Here is a 22,070-nt window from a genome sequence, read left to right as displayed (position 1 = left end):
TACGAATTGAAGGTTTGTGGCAACCCCATCTCAAGCAAGTCTGTCGGGCTTCTTCCCCAACAGCACGTACTCACTTTGTATCTCTGTGTCACATTTTGGTAATTCTCAATATTTCAGACTTTTCCATTATTATCGTATCTGTGATGGCAATATGTAATCAGTGATCTTCGATGTTACTATTGTAATCGTTTTGGAGTATCATGAACCATGTCCATGGTAGAGAACCTAATCAATAAATGTTGTATGTGTTCTGACTGCTCTACCAACTGGCTGTTCCTCCCTCTTTCTCCCTTTCCATGGACCTCTCTGTTCCCTGAAACACGGCAATATTGAAATTAGGTCAATTAATAACCCTACAATTGCCTCTAAGCATTCAAGTGAAAGGAAGAGTTCCAAATCTCTCTCTTTAAATCAAAACCTAGAAATGATTAAGTTTCATGAGAAAGGCACGTCAAAAGCTGAGATAGACCAAAAGCTAGGCCTCTTGCTCCAAACAGTTAGCCAAGTTGTGAATGCAAAAGAACAGTTCTTGAAGGAAATTAAAAGTGCTACTCCAGTGAACACATGAGTGATAAGAAAGCAAAACAACCCTATTGCTGATACAGAGAAAGTTTTAGTGATTTGGATAGAACATGAAACCAGCCACTACATTCCCTGAAGCCAAAGCCTGATCCAGAGCAAGGCTTTAACGCTCTTCAGTTCTATGAAGTCTGAGAGAGGTCAGGAAGCTGCAGAAGAAAAATCTGAAGCTAGCAGAGGTTGATTCATGAGGTTTAAGAAAAAGAAGCTGTCTCCATAACATAAAAATATGAGGTGAAGCAGCTGATGCAGAAGCTGCAGCAAGTTATCCAGAAGTTCTCACTAAGATAACTAATGAAGGTGGCTATACTCAATGACAGATTTTCAATGTAGACAAAACAGTCTTCTATTAGAAGAGGATGCCATCTAGGACTTTTATAGCTAGAGAGAAGAAGCCAATGTCTGGCTTCAAAGCTCAATGGACAGGCTAACTCTGTTGTGACGGGATAATGCAGTTGGTGACTTTAAGTAGAAGTCATTGCTTATTCACCATTCCCTAGCTAATTGAATTTTTGTAGAGACACAGTCTCACTTTGTTGCCCAGGCTGGTCTCAAACTCCTGGCTCAAGCAATTCTCCCTCCTTAGCTTCTCAAATTGCTGGCATTGTAGGCATGAGCCACCACATCCAGCTCTGGTTTACTGGATATTTTAAGCCCACTGTTGAGACCTATTGCTCAGAAAAAAAAAAAAAAGATTATTTCAAACTATTACTGCTCATTGACAATGTACCTAGTCACCCATGAGCTCTGCCAGAGAGGGGATGAATGTTATTTTCATGCCTGCTAACACAACATTCATTATGCAGCCATTTTAACTTTCAAGTCTTATTAAGAAATACATTTTGTAAGGCTGCTATGTATAGTTATTCTTCTAATGGATCTGGACTAAGTAAATTGAAAACCTAGAAAGGATTCACCATTTCAGATGCTGTTAAATACATTCCTGATTTATGGAAGAACATAAAAATGTCAACTTTAACAGGGGCTTGGATAAACTTGATTCCAGACCTCATGGATGACTTTGAGGGGTTCAAATCTTCAGTGGAGGAAGTAACTGCAGATTTAGTGGAAATAGTGAGAGAACTAGAATTAGAAATAGAGCCTGAAGATGTGACCAAATTGCTACAATCTCATGATAAAACTTAAATAGATGAGTTGCTTCTTATGGATGAGCAAAGAAAGTGGTTTCTTGAGATGGAAGCTTCTCCTGGTAAAGATTCTGTGAACATTGTTGAAATGACAACAAAGGGTTTAGATAAACTTAATTGATAAAGCTGTAGCAGAGTTTGAGAGGAGTGACTGCAATTTTGATAAATGCTCTATTGTGGGTAAAAAGTCATTAAATGGCATGGCATATTACAGAAAAATCTCTCATGAAAGGAAGAGTCAACCAATGTGGCAAACCTCATGGTTGTCTATTTTTAAGAAATTGCCACAGCCACTCCAGCCTCCAGTAAGCACCAACCTGATCAACCAGCAGCCATCAACAATAAGGAAAGACCCTCCTCCAACAAATAGGTTATGAGGGGCTGGGCACAGTGGCTTACGCCTATAATCCCAGCACTTTGGGAGGCCAAAGCGGAAGGATCATTTTGAGGTCAGGAGTTCAGACCAGCCTGGCCAACATGACTGAACACCGTCTCTACTAAAAATACAAAAATTAGCCGGGCATGGTGATGCATGCCTGTAGTCCTAGCTACTAAGGAGGCTGAGGTAGGAGAATCGCTTGAAACCAGGAGGCAGATGTTGCAGTGAGCCAAGATTGCACCATTGCACTGCAGCCTGGGTGACAAGAGTGACACTCAAATAAAAAAAAAAAAGGTCATGACTCACAGAAGGCTCAGATGATCATTTGCATTGTTTGGCAATAAAGCATTTTTAAGTTAAGATATATAAATATATATATACATTAGTATACAGTACAGTGTAAACATAACTTACATATACACTAGAATATCAAAACAAATTGTGTGACTTGCCTCATTGTGATATGTACTTCATAGAATTGGTCTGAAACCAAATTGCACTATCTTCCAGGAATGCCTGTACATGTAAATCCATGTTAGTGAGGCAACAAGCAGGAGATGACTATTAGTTAGCCTGTTTACATTTTTAGGTGTGTATTCTAAATCTTAATTTTCCTTCCCCAAAGAGAATCTAAAAGTTCATCATAGCAATATTTGGTGACATGTGGGTCTCGAAATCACAAAACATAATTCAGTGTATACAGATTAAAACTAATCTAAATGAGAGTCTCAAAAAAATTGGAGTCTTGTGTAGTTACTAAAGCATAATCTACTCATAAACCAAATGAAACATAATTATATTTGAGCAGAATTCTTCTCCAGTTAGACTTGGTGCCTGTATTTCCATAGAGCACTGGACAGTCCCTCCATGGACTTTCAAATTTCTCTTTTAGCATGCCTATTGTTTTCTCAGTAACTCACCATGGTGTCCAATGAAATACTAATTTAAGGTGGAAATAAGCAGTAGGAACAAATGAGTTAGTGAAAAACAAATAACCTATTTTCATCAAATTCTTACTGTCTTGCATTTTGTAGCTACTTCCTGTATTATTAGTCTGTTCTCATCCTGCTGATAAACACATACTGGAGACTGGGTGATTTATAAAGAAAAAGAGATTTAATGGACTCACAGTTCTGCCTGGCTTGGGAGGCTTCACAATCATGGTGGAAGGTGAAAGGCATGTCTTACATGGCAGCAGACAAGAGAGAAAATGAAGACCAAGAGAAAGGGTCTTATAAAACCCTTATCAAACCATCAATCCCATGAGACTTATTCACTACAACGAGAACAGTATGGGGGAAACCGCCCCCATGATTCAATTATCTCCCACTGTGTCCCTCCTACAACACATGGGAATTGTGGGAGCCACAATTCAAGATGAGATTTGGATGGGGACACAGACAAACAATATCATTTTCATTCCAAAGCACTTGCAGGACCATGAACATAATTTCCCTTAAACCAAAGGCTACTACTGTCTTGGTTGTGCATTGGCTTGGCTTCATCCTCTTTATTGTAAAATAAATTCCTGTATTGACTGCTTTCTCTCTGACATTATCCTTCCCCCAGTCTCATACAGATTTAATTGTACATGCAAAGACCTTCATGCAAAGACCTACATGCAAAGACCTTGCAGGGCCAGGAATTGAAGCAGGCTGGGGACATGGAGGCAAATGGGAAGTATATGCCCACCTATGGGAGGCACAGGATGCCCCTAGTGGCCCCCTGCCACTTGGAAGTGCAGAACTGGCCTGGCCAGATCTTCCTTTTTTTTTTTTTTCAAGACGGAGTCTCACTCTGTCACACAAGCTGGAGTACAGTGGCACAATCTCAGCTCTGCAAACTCTGCCTCCCAGGTTCAAGTGATTCTCGTGCCTCAGACTCCTACAGGCGTGGTGGCTTAACCTGTAATCCCAGCACTTTGGGAGGCCAAGGTGGGTGGATCACCTGAGGTCAGGAGTTTGAGTCCAGACTGTCCCACATGGCAAAACCCTGTCTCTACTAAAATTACAAAAATTAGCTGGGCATGATGGCGAGCACCTGTAATCCAGATCTTCCTATTTTTCATGACAAACTAAAATTCTTGTGGTTTCCAAATGTTGGTAATTGATCTTAATTTGTCAACAATATATATTGCGTCAAACAAAACACACCTGAATCATATTCCCATATTATATTGAATCCACAGGCCAGCAATTGACTTTCACTGGATTCCAGCAATGAGTGTAGTTACAGGGCCAATTCAAACTGGAAAAGATATTTGTTCATCCTTTCTACTTTAACTTTGAGGCTGCAGCGAGCTATGACCACATCACTGCACTCCAGGCTAGGCAACGGAGATAGGCTTTATCTCTAAAAATAACAAAGAAAAAGAAAAGAAAACAGAAAAGAAAAGAGATACTGAGCAGGCAGAAGGGGTACTATGATATTTTGGACATACTTGTTTTTTAAAATGATTGTCTACTCTAATATACAGTGAATCCTTGTGCATTAGGATGAGTATGCTGGATTCCATGGCTTCCTTGAAGCCCATGAATTCTCTGAAACTCTCTCCATCATCACTGGGATTTGTCTGTCTCATAAGTATGAATTATAGAGACTTAACAGAGGTAGTTCAACCAGGGACAGAGAAGGGTCTGAAATGCCTGTTAGGTGAGGCATGGCACTGAGATTAGTAAAAATCACTGCCTTTACCACTTCAGAACATTATAAATATCTCGATGTTTAAATATTTCATTAATATAATTTTCTAACAGATAATTCAAATGAATTTCAAAGAATAATACACTACAATTCAGCTATCACATATATAGCTATATATTTCAGTTTGTGAAATAAACTAGTATTTAGATCAAACAATTAAGACCCACAACTAAAGATGATGAAACAAATTGGTAAATACTTTTTCTAAGCAAACTGGTTGTAGATTTACCATTGTTTAAATTACTGTCAATTGTTTTCTTATGAGGAGTGATTTCATCATTTGTTTAAAACCTAGCTTTTGACAGTTTTCCTAAAGTCTTTAGAAATTTGAAAAAGTATCCCGCATTATTCTGTGTTTCATGAAATAACAATATTTTAACATTTCCCTTTAAACAATAAAAAGTATGAATATGGATTATGAGTGTGAATAAATTGTGAATGGACTTTTTAAGAAGGTAGCTTAATTAAATATATGTGATCAGAAAATATATTTTTTAAAATGTAGGTTTTTCAAATTTTACTTCTATCTCTTGCCACATAACATTTTGTGATAGACAATTGTTCTTTGTTCAGAATTTCTCCCGTAGAGAAAGCTTCAGTTTTTTCTTTCCCTTTATTTATATGCCTGTGTGCATGATGTCTAAATCACTGGTCAGGAGTTCCCTGGGGATCTTCGTATCTGACTACATGGCAACATTCCAGACCCAAAGTAAACCTTTCAGAGAGTGGGAATGAGTGGGAGGATGTCGCCCTGGGCATGGTGCTTAGGAGGCCAGATTTCCCTAAACCTGCTCTGCTGGGAACCCTAGGAAGCCTCAGATGCAGTCTGCTGTCCAGGTATACTTACAGGGCATGGGGTGGGGGACTGTTAATTTCTGAATAGACTTTGTCTCATCCACACGACAACATATTTTAATTTTAAAGGCAAATGTCAACCTATTTAGAAAACTATAAGTGTGACTGAGGCATTCATTATTTAATAGCCCCGGGGTGGAATTCGAGGTGAGTGGTTTCACCCTTTCATACTCAGGAGTGGAACTAGTCCTCATCCTGGGTTCTGCGGACAGTCAGACCTCACGCTCGCACGCCGGGCTCCAAGCCTCCTGGCAGTGGACTTGAGTGTACCCCGCGTGTGCCCGGAGCACTCCTGTGCACACCGCCGCCGTGCTGTTGAGTACGAAAGACCCCTGAGAGCAGCTCGCAGACGAGAGCCCAGCTGTTGCTGTGAGACTGAGTGCGGGTGGCAGCCGGCAAGAAGAACTGCCAGGACCGACCCTGGCACTCGCCACCAACTGCGGCGCAGCCTCCTCTGCGGTGCCCGCCCTTCGGCATCACTGCAGCCCCCGCAGCAAAGCTAACTTTAAAAATTTAAATAAAATAATAATTTTTTTAAAGGCCCGAAAACTCCGGCTCCCACCCCTCCCCCAGCCCGCCGCCACCGGCGGCGCTCAGTGAATGACACGGCGAGCGCGAGCCGCGGCCCCAGCCGGGCCGAGCGCGCTGCCGGAGCGGAGCCGCTGTAGGTGAGGGGCCCGCGTCCCCGCACGCCGTGGGCGCCCCGCCTGGCACGGATCCTGCCTGTCGCCCACTGTCGCCGCCGCCGCCGCCGCCCGCGGGCACCATGACAGCTCTGAGCGCTGGGGTTACAGGTTGGTCACCGCCGCCGGTGCCCGAGAGGCGGCGGCGCGGCCGGCTCCGTGCCCTGCGCCCGAGGCCCGGGATGCGCGCCCGTTGGTTCCTCGGCCCGGCCGGGCCAGGACGGTGCAGGGGCGCTGGGGCTGCGAGAGGGGCTGCGGGCTGGGGCCCCGCGCGGGGGAGGGTTGGGGAGGGGAGCCTCCACCCGAGAGCGGGGCGTTGGGGTCCTCGCCGGCCTGGCCGGGGCACGGAAGCCGCGATGCGCCCTCCCTGTTCCTGCGCGTGGGTGTCGGGGGCGCCTGCCGCGGGATGCGCCTGGGCTGGCTTGGGAAGCCCAGGGCCGGCGAGACCTCGGGCCTGCCCCGCCTGGGCATCTAGCAGGTGTTGGGGGGCAGGTGGCTGAGGACAAGGCCACTGGGCATCACGATAGCGCTACACTTGCCCCCTCCGCACCGGTGCCGCTGCCTGGGTAAACCTCTGGGCCAACGCGCGGCAGGGGCGATGGGGGAGGGCATCCCGGCTCCAGCAGGTCTCCGCGGGGGCTCCGCGGCCTTACCCCACCCCCATACTCCTGTGGATTGCTCCTTGCTAAATGTCCCTTATGGTATTCATTGGCCTTGTTAAGCAGCCGTCATTAGGGTGGCCACACCGAACGGAAAACAGTGTCCTGTCAAACAACACCATTTTGTCACTGAATCTTTAAGAGACCAGCAAGGATGGCCTGGCTGGGATCCCTCCGGGGGCCCAGAACCCAGATCAGGGGTCATTTTGCTGACTTAATGTTCCTCTCTCAGGATGGTGTGAGAACGCTGAACTCAGACCCTCGGTGCTTGAAATACCTTAGGATAAATCTTTCAGTTTCAGGTACAATTTTTCAGAGACTGTATTATTAAGGATGTGTGAATACACACTCACTTTCAGGCCTCAGAAGGTTTTACTCTTAATCTGGTGTTCGCGTGGTCATCAGCTAGGCCCGACTTCCCTGGTGGTGAAATGTGGGTTGAGGACCAGTGACCTTTGTGTTAGTAGTTGGTGGGTAACACCTCTAAAAGGGGATCAAAAATTAACAGGTGGCGATTTTGAAATGTGTTTGTGTGTGTGTGTGTGTGTGGTGTGTATATATATGTATGTATGATTCGTATGTTCGTAGCTACAACTGTGATTTGATATGGCCTGGGAGAGGAGCAGTTTCACTATGGTAGTTACCCCTGAGGCAGATGCATCGCAGGACTGGCTTTTTAAATTCAAAGATAAGGTTTCCACAGTTCTAAATAAAAATCATGGCTTCCCAAACATCTGCAACAAGAAACATTTACTCCCTAACTGTTGGTTTTCATTCTGTGTGCCTTTCTACAGTCGATTTTTCGTTCTTCTGTGGTATACTTTGACCTAGCCATTGCTAAAATCAGACAGTGTGAAGACAAAATCCGGCTTTGGAGAAAAACTTAAAAAGTGAAAAGGTTCAGTTAGATCCTCTTCTGTGTTCATAAAAGGCGTAATCTGTTTGCAGAATAAATGTGCTGTCACTGATAAGGACTATGCTAAAATCTCTACAAAACTCGAGGAGAAAGCATGTCTCATAAAATAGTGGTAATACACTTATAACTTTGGATAGGACTTGCAAGATATTCAAAGGAGAAAAAAATGTACTTTAAAAAAAAGTGTACTCAAAATAGTGTCATTTACTTGCAATTTAGTGAACTGAAGATTTGAGTAGCATTTTCTTCTTCTTGGGTATGGCATTTCTTTGAAATAGGTTCCAGTTGATTTTTTTGTTTGTTTATCATTCCTGCATGCTTTGTGTCTGCATGTATGTGTGTGCACAAATGTACACATTTATTTTATCATTTATCAATGATGTTCAGATGATTTCAGAATTTCCATAGCTGTATAAATTTATCCCAGGTCAGAGTCACATGTGGATTTCAAGTTTGTGAATGAAAATTCACATCTATACCTCTATATCCTAAGATAAACTAAGCACTGGGCCAGAAGCTGGGTTGTGAGTGAGTAAAAGAGATAAACCCAGAGCCTAAGAATCCTTCAGGAAAGACAAGTATGTAAGCAGGTGGATATACAGTGAGATGCCTTATTTTCTGGTTTTGGCATGGAAACTATGATATTGAGCGTAAGCATATTAAGAAGGGTCCCTAAGGCCATGCACGATGGCTCATGCCTATTATCCTAGCACTTTGGGAGGCTGAGACAGGCCAATTGCTTGAACCCAAGAGTTCTAGACCAGCCTGGGCAACATGGTGAAACCCCATCTCTAAAAAATAAAAATAAAAATTCACCAGGTGTGGTGGTATACCCCTGCAGCCCCAGTTACTTGGGTGAGACTCTGTTTAAAAATAAAAAAAGAATGCCCCTGCCCCAAAATGTTATCAACATTTTAGAGCTTCAATCATGTTATACAATTCTCACCTGTCTCAAGGAACAGCACAAATTTTTATACCTTCAAACTCTGTGCAAATGCTTAAATTTTTTAAATTGATTTTTTGAATTTTAAAGTAACCAAAGTTGATAGAGATGATAGAATGATAGAGAAAAAAAGAGTAAACACCTAGTTTTAATAACCAAAGACAAATGACCACAATATCTGTGTGTTTTCTGTAGTATTTTTAAGGGCTTGACTTTAGGTAGTTGTAGTTATGGCATTGTACAACTTTTATACTGTTTTTTCCATTGAATATTTATTATAACATTTAAAATATTTCTATATAAATTTTTTACTTAAAAATTGTAAATGGCTATATAACACCATACCAGTAAATACAGCTTCATATATATAACCATACCTCTATAATTGGACATTTGCTGTTTCCAGTTTTTCATCATTATAAACAATGTCCTGATAGATAGTTATAATGTAGAGATTTATTTCTATTTTATGTTTTTCCGTATAAATATCCAAATATGCCCATATCTATCATCTATCGATCTATCCATATCTTCAAATTGGTTTCCTGAAGAATTCAGATTATAATTTATTTATGACAAATTTCCAGTAATTATATCTTTGAAAAAAGTATCTGAATTATTATAGAGATATATGTTTGTCTTTAAATTGATTTCCTAATGAATTCAGATTATAATTTTGAATAAATGGCTTAATCTGCTTTTGAGGTAAATCTGCCATTTTACAAAAAGTGTTGGTGGGTCCTGTTCCCTCTTTTACAGAAATAAAAGAAGGTAACATAATAATTTGGATGTCTGACTTTTGTGCTATATAAAAACTTGACCTTTAGAAAAATCACCTGAAAACCAGATGCTAAAATATACCTCTTAGAGTAAAGCCAAAATAGGAATACTATAAAAGTTCAAAGCTGGAAAAAAAAAAAAAAAAAAAGTCAATGCAAGTTCCTTTAGAAAATTGGCTGTTGTGTTCAGGAGTCTAATTCTGCTTGTTGCTTTCCTGCTCAGACTTCAAGTAAACGATCGAAAGGGCTTATATAATGAGAAATCTGTACCCCCACAGGTAAAGGAAGAAGAGGATCTTTCTTTCCTAGGCTGCAGAATTTTCTGGTAGATTCAGTATAGATGGAACAGGTCTGATGGGAAAAACTAAAGTTCAGTTCACGATTTCCTTTCTAGGAGTAGTGTACAAAAAATAAGGAAGAGAGGCCCCGGAAGAGCCCCTTAGTATGAAGGAGTGAAGTTGAAAGTTGGAAGCTGGTTTTTGGTAAAACAGAATTGCTTGACCCTGAAGCAGTTTCTCCATGAGGTCCCAGGGCAAGGGCAGCCATACCAGAATATGTTCTGAAGACGGGGACTGACCCCGCAGGTCCAGGGTGGGGGCAGGGGTGGGCCTCCGCAGCAGGAGTGGAAGAATTAGAAGTAGGATAGACCACAACACTGAGGCCAAGAGAATCCTTTATGAAGAGATCAAGAGTGAGAATTATTTCCAATTATGCAAGGAAAAGAGATGAAAACAGGATGTTGTTTGGAGAGAGAATGACATAGATGGAAGACAGCCAACAGAGACACACCAATAAATGTTTTTCCTGACAGAGAGGATCACAGCGCATGGAACACAGCCATGTTTTAAAGTGAGATAAGATTCTTTTTTTCTTTTAGATTAAAAACAATCCCAATCTTTGGATGAAAATAGGTTGTCATGTACCAAAACAATTAATAAAACTTAGCCAACATCTAGATATAGCCTGATAAACACTTTGGATTTGAAAACCAATAAAAAGAAAAATATTTCACCAGCATTGTGATCAAATGCTTCAGAAATTACTTATCCACAAAGAGAAAATTTAGATTAATGTTATACTTCCTCTCTAAAATTATCAGCAAAAGTAGAATAATGTCCTGAAAATCTGTAGTTCTGAAAAATATCAGTAGACAATTATCTTATGTTATAAATGAGTCAAAAATGAAAAATAAATAGGTGAAGAAATATATACTAGGCAAGCGATATCACTAAAACAAAGATGAAGTAGAAGTGTGTAAATATCAGAAAACAGTTCAAAAAATTGTTTCATTAAATGAGAAGAAAGTCCTTAAAGTCATAAAAGTTGCTATCTTTAATACAGTTTTAACTACAAGCTTCCCATGTTTACCAATGATCAGAGCATTATAGCATGCACAGTCAAAAGCATAATGCTAGCCGGGTGCAGTGGCTCATGCCTGTAATCCCAGCACTTTGGGAGGCTGAGACGGGCGGATCACGAGGTCAGAAGTTCGAGACCATCCTGGCCAACATGGTGAAACCCCGTCCCTACTAAAAATACAAAAAAATTAGCTAGGCATGATGGTGGGCACCTGTAATCTCAGCTACTTGGGAAGGGAGGCTGAAGCAGGAGAATCATTTGAACCCAGGAGGCAGAGGTTACATTGAGCCAAGATCGTGCCATTACACTCTAGCCTGGGCGACAGGGCGAGACTCCGTCTCAAAAAAAAAAAAGTCTGATGCTTATTTTAGGAGAAAGGGAGGGGGGAAAATGCCCATAGACTCAATATCTTTTTAAAGGGTTTTGTGACCTAAAATGGTGTTGAGAGTCAGCATTTCATCTTAAGAAGTACAAAAAAAAAAGAAAAAAGAAAAAAAAAAGAGGATAAAGTTTTAAAAATGAAAACATGAATGAATTCACTATGACGTATATAAACTCTAAATCTATAGCAAAAGCTGAGAGCTATGGCATTCCGATCTGGGAGAAATATTGATCTACAGGTGTCTTTAAGGTAAATTAGAATGCCAAGAAATTGGAATGATGACAAGGAGGTTAGTGAAGAAACGCACTGGAGAAATTGAGTATAAAATTCCAAGATTGAAGAACTGGAATCAGATTGCAGTAATAGAAATCAAGAGGTGAATGGTAAAGAATAATGTCCACAAAAACTAATGCTACCACATCTTGGTGACAGAAGGAAGAGAATGAAAGGGAGTCCAAGGTTAAAAATAATTTCTGATCATCAAGCTTGGGTGATTGTGCTATTGTATTCTATTATGTCCAGTTAAAAGAAATTGTTACTGCTTTATCTTTCAGTTAATAGTATCTATAGGGTAAATCCCTTGCTTCATTTTCTTTTCTAGCTGTTTTATTATTATTTTGAAATTCACATGAGATTAGTTCCACAGGCAATATATTTTGCTTCCTTTCATTGAAGGCATTGAATAGCAATTTAAAGGTATAGTCTAGACTAGGAAATCATAACAGAAACCCCAACAAAAACCCAAATACCTTAGTTATCCTTTTATAAAGCAAGAATGTAATTCCTGTATACAATGCAAGTTAGTTATTTTAAAAGTAAATTCTGAAGATCTCTGAGGAAAATAAGAATAGAATATGCTGTATATACATACAATTATAAATCAAAATTTTTGTCTCAGACTTATATTTCGCCTGTGTTGCTTATAATTAGACTCTCTTATTCTTTTCCACACAAAGAGCCCTGACTATGCAATGTGAACTTTCTAAGTGTTCTCTTCTGAGCATCTAGGCTAGTGGTGCCTCATTAGTTTGGAAACAGTGATGGAAGAGGTGTGCAGGGATCACCTGAAGATGTTTTTTAAAAAATACAGTGTCCTATTTTCTACCCTTAAAGATTCTGATTTAGTATGTCTGAGGTGAAGGAGGCCTCAGCTTGAGTGTCTTAGTTAGCTTGGGCTGCTGTAACAAATAGCACAGACTAGGTGGCTTAAACTCCAGACATTGGTTTCTTACAGTCTGGAGACTAAGAAGTCCAAGATCGAGGTGCTGGCTGATTCCTGTGAGGGCTGTCTTCCTGGTACACAGACAATTCAGCTGCCTCTGCTCTTCTTATAGATTCACTAATCCCATTCATGGGGGCTCCACCTTCATGGCCTCATGACCTCCCAAAGGCCCCACCTCCAAATACATTAGAGGTAAGAGCTTCAGCATATGACTTGAGGAACACAGAACCATTCAGTTTACAGTGTTGAGAATGTTTCTGAACCTCCCTTGATAATTCATATGTTAAGCAGTCTTTAGGAATTACTATTTTAAACCATCCCCTTTTGAGCAAATTTTGTGGATTCATATTGCAAAATGAAACAACCACAAAAACATAATCTCCCTTTGATTTTCTGTTATATTTAAACATAGTAGCAAGTTTTGAAAACCACTGTTTTAAACCATCCACCTTCTTTATCCAACCTTTACAGATTCATATTATAAGATTAAACAACCACAATCAAAATAAGTATTCCCTTTCTGGTTTTTCATAATATATAAATGATAGCAGCAGCTCATCAAAATAAAATATCCAACACTGGATAATTAATATAGAGTAGGATATATACTTAACACAGAGTAGGAGTGGTGGCCAGGGGCTAGGAGGAGGGGAAAATGAGAGTTGTTAATTACTAGGTGGAACCTTTCAGTTATGCAAGATAAGTGAGCTCTAGAGATCTGTGTTATGACATTGTGCCTGTAGTTAACATTTTATTGTGAACTTAAATATCTGTTAAAACAGTTCTCGTGTTAAATGCTCCTACTACAATGAAACAAAAATAAAAATTACCGTGATGTATGTGACAAAAATACAACCCAGTTCCCTCTCATACTGCTTGACAGTTATAGTTTGGGCATGTAGGTGCAATACCAGTTATAGTTTGGGCATGCAGGGTGCAATGGCAAAAGGGCATTGGGGCATTGTGGTGTGTATTGAATCCCTTTAGCAAACCCAATCGCTTTTAACGGCCAAAGAAAATTCAATTTTCATGTTTAAAAAATAAAACAAAATAGAATCCTTGGAGAAGTAATGACAGTTTTGGAGTATTTCTAGAAATAACCAGAGAAAAATAGCCTGCTGCTTTACTTTGGAATTTAGGAAGTAGACTTATAAAAAGTGGGGAACCATTTTCTATTTCTAATCAGTACCTTGACAAAAGGAAAACAGAAGAGTCTGTTTTTGGAGATGGCTCTTTGAAAACATTTGCCTTCCCCTGTGTGGTCACCACCTCGGGTGGCCCTTGAAGTCGGCTGGGACTGGACCATGCATGTAAAATTCTGTTTTTTGCAGAGCTACATTAGAATTTAGTGAGGGCCAAAACATAGATGAATGAGTATCCCAAAAGAAAAGTGGCAGGTGGCATTTGGAGGAGAGAGAAAGAGAGAGGCAGAAAGAAAAAGAGAAGGAAGAAGAGAGAAACCCAGGCAGCCAAATCAGGGCCTTGACTTTTGTACAAAATTAGATAGAAAATCACCCACAGCAGTCCTCTACCTGCAGGGGCAGGGGAGGGGGCCGCTGTTCTGTTGTGGAGACACACATTGCTGCTGTGACGCTCAGGGGGTCAGATTTTTGATGCTATCTTAGTTTTCCTGCGAACGTGTTCTCTGCTGTGTTGCTGGGGGAGACGCAGGACTCCAGGCTAAGTTTAAGAGAGAAAATACAGAGCTGCTGTCTTTCCTCTGAGCAGAGGCCAGATTACATGGAAAGATGCATCCAGCTCATTGAAGTTACAAGCTGAGGATAACCCAGAGGAGAGGCTTGCTTGAAAGGGCCCGGAAGGACTAGCATTGCAAGTCTAGTGGCAGGCATACTCTAATTTGGGTTTATTACTTAGACATGGAATAGGCAGGGACTTGGAGACTCCTGTCTCTGTTCTCTGGGAAAGAAGACTGTTCTATTTACAAAGCTTGGAAGGGTCAGAATGAAAGAAGACATGGACAGCAAAGTATTCCTGGGGTGGAAATCAGAAAGACCTGGCTCCCTTGTGGTTTATCAGAGCCTAACCGTGTGACCCCAGGCAAGACACTTATCTTCTCCAAACCTCAGTATCACCTGTAAAATCAGAATAATAGAGAGAGACACTTGCCTCATTGGGGCATGGTGAGAAATAGGTAACAGCCTCACACATAATAAACCCTCAGCAAATGTTAGGTGTAACTTGTTTAAACTGAAAACATTTGTTAGTGTTTTACTTGTTTTAAAGAAATTAGAAATAAAACACATCATCTTTGTGAACATGTACAGAAGTTCATGTTTGTGAAATGTACAAAAGTTCTTAAGGTTAAAAAGTGAAAGTCAAATGCTTCACCATTTCTCTCCCTCCCTCCCCCTACCTCTGTTCTCCCAACAAATAGACTACTTGGATTCTAAATTTGCTTCCAATTCATGTGAGTCTGGGCATGTTTGCCTCCAATTTTTAATCTATATAGTGGGAATAATACTAAAAACTACTTCAGAGAAGTGTTAAATGCTTAGAATAGTGCCTGGCACAGAGTAAGCTTTCAATAATATTTGTTCTCATGTTTCAAGTTAAAAAAAAATGAGTACATAATGTCTAAGCTTGCTTCTAGTCTATAATTATGCACAGTAGTTTATGGACCTTCATTCTACCCTGAGAAATGATCAAATGCATAAAAATCTGAGCAGTATCAACATTAATCACTTTTATCATTGTAAGTCACTTCGGATATCATCTATTGCAAAGTCCTGGACAGAGGAGAAATCTTTTCTGCAAACTCTAAAACGTGCAGTCATTCCCCCTGAGAGTATCCAGAAAGGAGTTTACCACCTTCCAGGATATTCCAACACATTATGATTGGAAACTTATAAAGTATGATTTTTTATCAAATAAACAGTCACCTCTTGATAAACTTTTGATAGAGAATTTCTATTTTGTCTGCAGTTTCCTTGCTAAAAGAACAGAGAACACTACAAAACAGCATCATGACATCTGTGTTCTGGGCTTTGGATTTTGGGTATGACAGAAAGACTTTCTCAATACATACCTTTTAATTGCTCTCACACAATCTCCATAAAAAAAGATACATACATATTTTTTTAGCCTGTGTCATAGGTGGAATCTATTTTTTAGTTTTCACATTCTTAGCCTAGTCAGTCAAGAAATTATGAGACTAAAACTAACTCTAGGAAGTGAAGAAATCTGTCACTTTAGGAAGTGGAGAAATCTGTCTCTTCACTACATGGGGTGAGATTATCAAATGGGAGTTAGTAAATACGTTTTTCTCATTCTTTACCAAATTTAGAGAAAAAATAATGAAGGTATAATAGAATATTTCTATGATTCATCCTCAAGGAGAAATGAATGATAAATGGATAATATTTTCAGAAACCTGAAAGGGTCATTTAGATAGATTTAATTAGAGGTTTGATGATTTTCTGCCAGAAAAAAATTGACATTTTTATAAGTGTGTGGTGAGAAAAATCATAAAGTGAGTCATAATAAAAATGGATTCAATTTCAGGAGATGAGAAATGTCTGTACTATTTGCACAAAAAATAATTGATGCCAAGAGTTTGTAATCACCAGGCTATATGATTTAAATATATTGAAAAAGTCATTTTCTTATTTCCTTTCCATTCTGTAATATCCTTAAGTTTTGATTCAATAGTTCTGTAAGGCACATTGTCCCGTCTTGTCTCTGTGCCTAAGTTTCCTCGTCTGTAAAATGGTTCTTGTGAAAATTGAATGACACAATGCATATTCTTTTTTCATTTTTTCTTTTTGAGACAGGGTCTTACTCTGTCGCCCAGGCTGAGGTGCAGTAGTATGATCTTGGCTCACTGCAGCCTCTACTTCCCGGGCTCAAGTGATCCTCCCACCTCAGACTCCCGAGTAGCTGGGACTACAGGTTCATGCCACTACTCCCAGCTAACTTTTGTGTTTTTTTGTAGAGATGGGTTTTCTCCATGTTGCCCAGGCTGATCTTGAACTCCTGGACTCAAGCGATCCACTGCCTCAGCTTCCCTAAATGCTAGGATTACAAGTGTGAGCCACCATGCCTGGCCTGAAAATGTATGATATTCTTAAACAGCCTACATGAGGCACATAATAATCCCTCAACTAACATTTTTGTTGGAAGGACTCTGTTTCTGCATGACGGTAAACATAATTGGGGTTGAAATCAACCAATGAGCTCACTGTTTTACCATGGAAACTCTCATGTGTCCCAAAGCACTTTTGCATGGGGTGTATGTGTGTGTGCATGTGTGTGTGAGCTACTGAAGGCTATTTTCCTTTGGAGAAAGCATTCTGAGTAGGAGATAACATCAGTTTTACATCAACTTCTGTTTTTAACACTTTCCCTTAAATGGTTGTGATAATTGAAATCTCAAGGCAGTCATTGAGCAGCCCCTAAATGGAAGACAGCAGAGTTGCTGGATTCTGGTCTGGAAAGTGCCCTGTGCATGTAAGAAGCTGTGGAGGTCGTGAGAGGTGACCTCATGGAGGGAGAGGAAGAGTGTGAGCATGCAGGACACAGATGATCTGGGCTCAAAGAAGCAGGGGAAGTTCAGACACTTGAGATGCACAGAGAGGACATTCAACTGGGCAGAGGGAGGTGCAGGTATCAGTAGCTCTGAGGCTAAAATGTGCCCTGGGAGCTGGAGGATGGTGGAGTGGGCAGGGATAGTGACACATGAAGCAGGTGGATGGATGTTGGATAACAGATAATAAGACAAAAATATGGGGTATTTTTTCCTAACTGAAACCATAGCATAAAATGTATGATGCTATATTCATTTGGTCTGAGTGGACATGTCTTCTGTCTGAGAAGGAACTTGGCAAACAAAATGGACAAACTTTACAGAAACAAGGACATCTTGCTGTTCCAGCCTCAGGAATAAGCATCCCCTTTTGTCGTCAAATTTTCATTATGGTGTATTGAGGTAAAACTGAAGATTTAAATGTGCATATAGGGAAAGGGCAGGAAGCTGTTGTTCAAATGCAGATTTTGGTGGTTTGTTGTTTTAAGTTCCGTGGCTATTGGAACTAAAAAGAGGAAGAAATAAAAACATTTGAAATAAGAATTAATATTGTAATGCCTACATTAAAAAATTGGTAACATCAAATACATGTGTCTTCAAAATATGAGGTAATGCCTTTCTCGATACAAATTTAACACTGGGAACCTAATCTGGAAAGCTGTGCTTATGTTGGTTCACCTTGTAAGGCCTTGCACGTATACACATGTAAATGAGCTATGGGACAAGAAAGACAAGGAAGGGGCGCAGATGTTTGAAGGTAGTGTTTACTTACAGTTAGGATTTTCTGCACATGCATATTTATTGACAGAGGACGATGTTAACAGAACATAGATTTTAAACATGTGGTTACAAAACCCTGTGTAAGCAGCCATTTAAAAATAAATGTATGCATGGAAAAATATATATGGAAAAGAAAGTCCTAAAAGAGATACAATTGATATCCTCTTGGAGAGTAAGCACCCTAGCTAAAGAAAATTCCACAAGAGACCATAACTAATTATTACTTCATCTGCAGCCCCTTGTTCAGTGGCAGATACAATGTATGTGCTCAACAAATTCTTTGCAAAGCTGATTGAGTCTCTAGAAATGGAATTCCTGATGGCTTTCATTTTTGTTTCTTATTTTGTTTATATAGTTTTTCTAATTTTTCTACAACAAACCTGTATTACTTGTGTTCATGAAAATAAAATAAAAATAGAATTACTTTCTTCTAACTTAATTTAAGGTTGAAGTATTTGACATCTAGGCAAAGACCAGTCAGCTCTCCTGGATTTTTGCATGAATCTCATTATGCCCAATAGCACAGTAACATGTTGGGAATCCACCGTTCAATATTCTTTGCCTAGGAAGATAGTATGGAGCTAGCAGTAAGGTACTGAAGGAATAAGAAAACCACTAGATGGAGGTTGAAGAGAAAGTGCACCACAGTAGAGGCTCTCTTTTAATTAATCAGCCACTCTGCCTTTAAATACAGCATATTGTCTTCCATGTCAGGAACATGGAGGGAAAACATGTAGTATGTTTTGTTCAATGTTAAATCCACATCACTTAACATAATGGTCAGGATAGTTAAAAAATCAAAACAATTATGCAAACATGAATGAATGAGTAACTTCTGCTAGCAATGATGGTTGGTTTCCCAAAGACATGAAAGTCAGAATTTGAGGTGAAGGGTCCCAGAGATGTTATTGAACATTTTCTTTTCTTAATTTCCTTCTCCAACTGTGCCAGGGATACTAAGCAATGAGATAAAAACCCACCATTAAGTGTGTATGTGTGTGTCTGTGTCTTGAATAGGGCAGTTGGTAAGGAGTTTCACTTGCACTCCTAAAGACCCCACGGTTTATGCACAACAGTTATCAGAAGAGTACTTGTTGATATTGATGTATTGATAATCTTAATAATAACTTAATGATTAAAAATGAGCCAATGACTTCTGTCTTCTTTGGGGCTTTTTAGAATGAAATAGATGCTTTGATTTTATACAAGTTGTGTGTTTCTCTTCTGACATCCTTATTCCCAAATATTAAGTCTTTCAGTTATAACAAATAAATCACACACATAGACAAAAAGTCTTCATGAGTTAAGTTAGGGAATTAGAAAAGACTGATGTGGAATTGGCATTGGATAACAAAGAGGACATGACTGAGATAAAGGGTTTGAATTAGTTGAGTAAAGGTTGCAGGATGGTGAACAATGGTATGTTTAGCCAATCTGAGTGCAGCATGTTGTATGAGTGTGAAAGGAAGTGCACGTACAAATCAGTGGGACGCAGGGTCCTGGAAACATAAGGTTAAATAAAGTAGGCAGTTTGTAATCTTCAAGAATGCCTTTATATTCAGTGCTGTATATCCAGCACATACTGCAGTGCCTGATACCACAGTGGATGCATAATATTTGCTGTGTGAATGAATGAATGAACAGATGAGTGAGTGAGAAACTAGACGATACACTGAGGTTTTCTGGGCTACAAAAAGACCTACAGCATGTTTGGAAGCTGATTTTTTTAAATATAAAATGGGAACATTTTGAAAGGCATCCCAGACCTGAGGGCCCATGGCCTACCTAGAAAGGAGTCTAGAAATGGGGATAGGTGAAAAAGGCCATTGTACATAAATGGAATGAATGAACAAGAAAACAATCCACTACTGAGAGTGGGTGCAAAGAGAACCTGCTGGGCCTTCCCACTGCACGTGGGGAACCTGAAGAGTTCAGAGCAGTAAAGTCTGGGACAAGAGAGGAAGGAGAAAAGCAGAAGGATGCCTGGCTCATGTCACTCTCTCAGGCTGCATCTTTGTTCATGATGGTGTTGGCACCGTCTTCCTACATCTGCGGGGGAAGCAGCACGGATACCTCTCTAAATTGGTAGCTGGACACAGATGGTAATGGAAACTGTAACAACAGGTGATCACTTAAGGGGTTAAGTAAAGAGGACAGGCAAGAACAGCATGCTGTGAACCATAATTTGGAAGACAGGAGAAGATTCAAAAGACTTTAATACTGAACCCAAGAGAGCTGCAAGGGAAAGAAATGACCCATAGTGTTGCAAGGACATTGCAGTTAAAGAAAATGGAATATTTTAATTTTAATACCGTGAAGAGGGGGCTGGAATGAAGTAGGGAAAGTATATACCAATAGAAATGAAATTGCTATCACAGAATACAAAAATTGGATCTTAACCATTTAAAACAGCAATGAACATGAGATGAATGAATGTTTCCTGAGTTGCTATAAGCTGTTTCTGCGTAAAAGATTTATTAATGGACACATTGTGACTGTGCGACCTCTCTCCCGATATTGAACTATTTAAATACCAACTTCTTTTAATAAATGTAGGAAACCTTTGGAAAGCCAGGTTTTTCAAACTTTGTGTACTGTCTTATGAAGGACACTTCAGTAAACAGAAAAAAGAGATATTGGCTTATAAAAACATAATAGTGATAAGGCTAAGATACACAGAAGCAATTTCCCATCAAAATAATAAGCTTACCTAGGATACTTAAATATCCCTACTGGTTTTTATCAGAGGACTAATAGGTCTGCCGTATGCAGTTATATTGATTCAACATGAATGAAAGCATAAAACAATATTTCTGTTTGTAAATGAACATTACAATCAACCACCTAAAATTAATTTTGAATTCCTCATGTGTTTGTAACTTAAATTTACTTTACTTTACTACTTGATATAATATTTAATGTATTAAATCAATGAAATTTCTAGAGATCCAGGAGCTACTTGTTGAGTTTTTATATATGTGTGGATTAGCCAGGTATCTTTGGAGCTTAGATCATTTCTTGGGCACTGTTTGATTAAGTGGCACCTGGGAGCAGGTAAAGTAATGGTAAATGTGAGTGACAGCTAATGTCATTCAGTTTTAATCACACTGTTTTGGTTGGTCAGATAAAACTAAAGTGGGAATTTTTAAAAAACAATAAATTCTGGACATGTATTTTTCTAGATAAACAAATCCATAATCAAAAATCATGTTTGCTTTAGATGGCGTATTGATAATAAAGGTGCATGGAATTCGTATGCCCATTGTCTCCACTGCTCAGTGAAAGAGGACTTGTGGAAAGATCTATAAAATTCCTCATATAATCTTTGAACTACATGGTGAAACCACTCTTTTACTTGCTCCTTTGTACTGTCATCTTGAAGGATTTCTAAAAGATCCTATGTACACTCAGTATTTGGATGTATAGGAGACTGTCATTGAAGAGGCATCTCAAATTGAGGCCACCAGAGTTCCTTCCCCACTACCAGTAAATCAGAGAGAGAGAAAAAAAAACCACTTTAAATACTCTGCATATATTTACATGGGATATCAAAGAGTTCCAAACTCCAATTATATAACATAAATTAATTAGTGCAGCCTACTGCAAAGCCCATATTCAAACTCAATATTCAGGGCAATAACAGCCTGGAAATACCTAGCATGTCTTAAAGCCAGTTAGCTTTTTTCTTCTGGGAATATGAGGTGTATCAGTCTGTTTTCACTCTTCTATAAAGAAATGCCTGAGACTGGGTAATTTATAAAGGAAAGAAGTTTAATTGACTCCATTCTGCATGGCTGGGGAGGCTTCAGGAAACTTACAATCATGGTGGAAGACACCTTCTTCACAAGGCAGCAGGAGAGAGAAAGAGTGTGTGAAGTAGGAACTGTCAAACACTTATAAAACCCATCAGATCTTGTGAGAACTCACTCACTATCATGAGAACAGCATGGGGGAAACCGCCGCTGTAATTCAACCCCTCTCTCCACACGTGGGGATCGTGGGGATTATAATTCAAGATGAAATTTGGTGGGGGACACAGCCAACCCATATCAGGAGAGTTAGGCAGAGATACCTGACCAGGTAGATAAAGGAGCACGTAATGATGGAGGTAGGTGCTCAATACAGGTAATCAGATTTGGA

At 39.7% G+C, this 22,070-nt stretch overlaps 1 protein-coding gene across 2 annotated transcripts in view; it reads left to right on the top strand.

The window, feature by feature from the left end:
• Positions 1-6,310: 6,310 nt before the first annotated feature.
• Positions 6,311-22,070, top strand: part of NALCN (sodium leak channel, non-selective) — a 339,729-nt gene continuing 323,969 nt past the window's right edge. For both annotated transcript variants that reach the window (XM_025364831.1, XM_025364830.1), the window contains exon 1: positions 6,311-6,458. The gene's annotated coding sequence lies outside the window, so the exon portion shown is untranslated. The remainder of the gene's footprint in view (positions 6,459-22,070) is intronic.

This window comes from Theropithecus gelada, chromosome 17, assembly GCF_003255815.1.
Source record: "Theropithecus gelada isolate Dixy chromosome 17, Tgel_1.0, whole genome shotgun sequence".
NCBI classification, from domain to species: Eukaryota; Metazoa; Chordata; class Mammalia; order Primates; family Cercopithecidae; genus Theropithecus; species Theropithecus gelada.
This window is presented reverse-complemented; position numbering and strand designations above follow the sequence as displayed.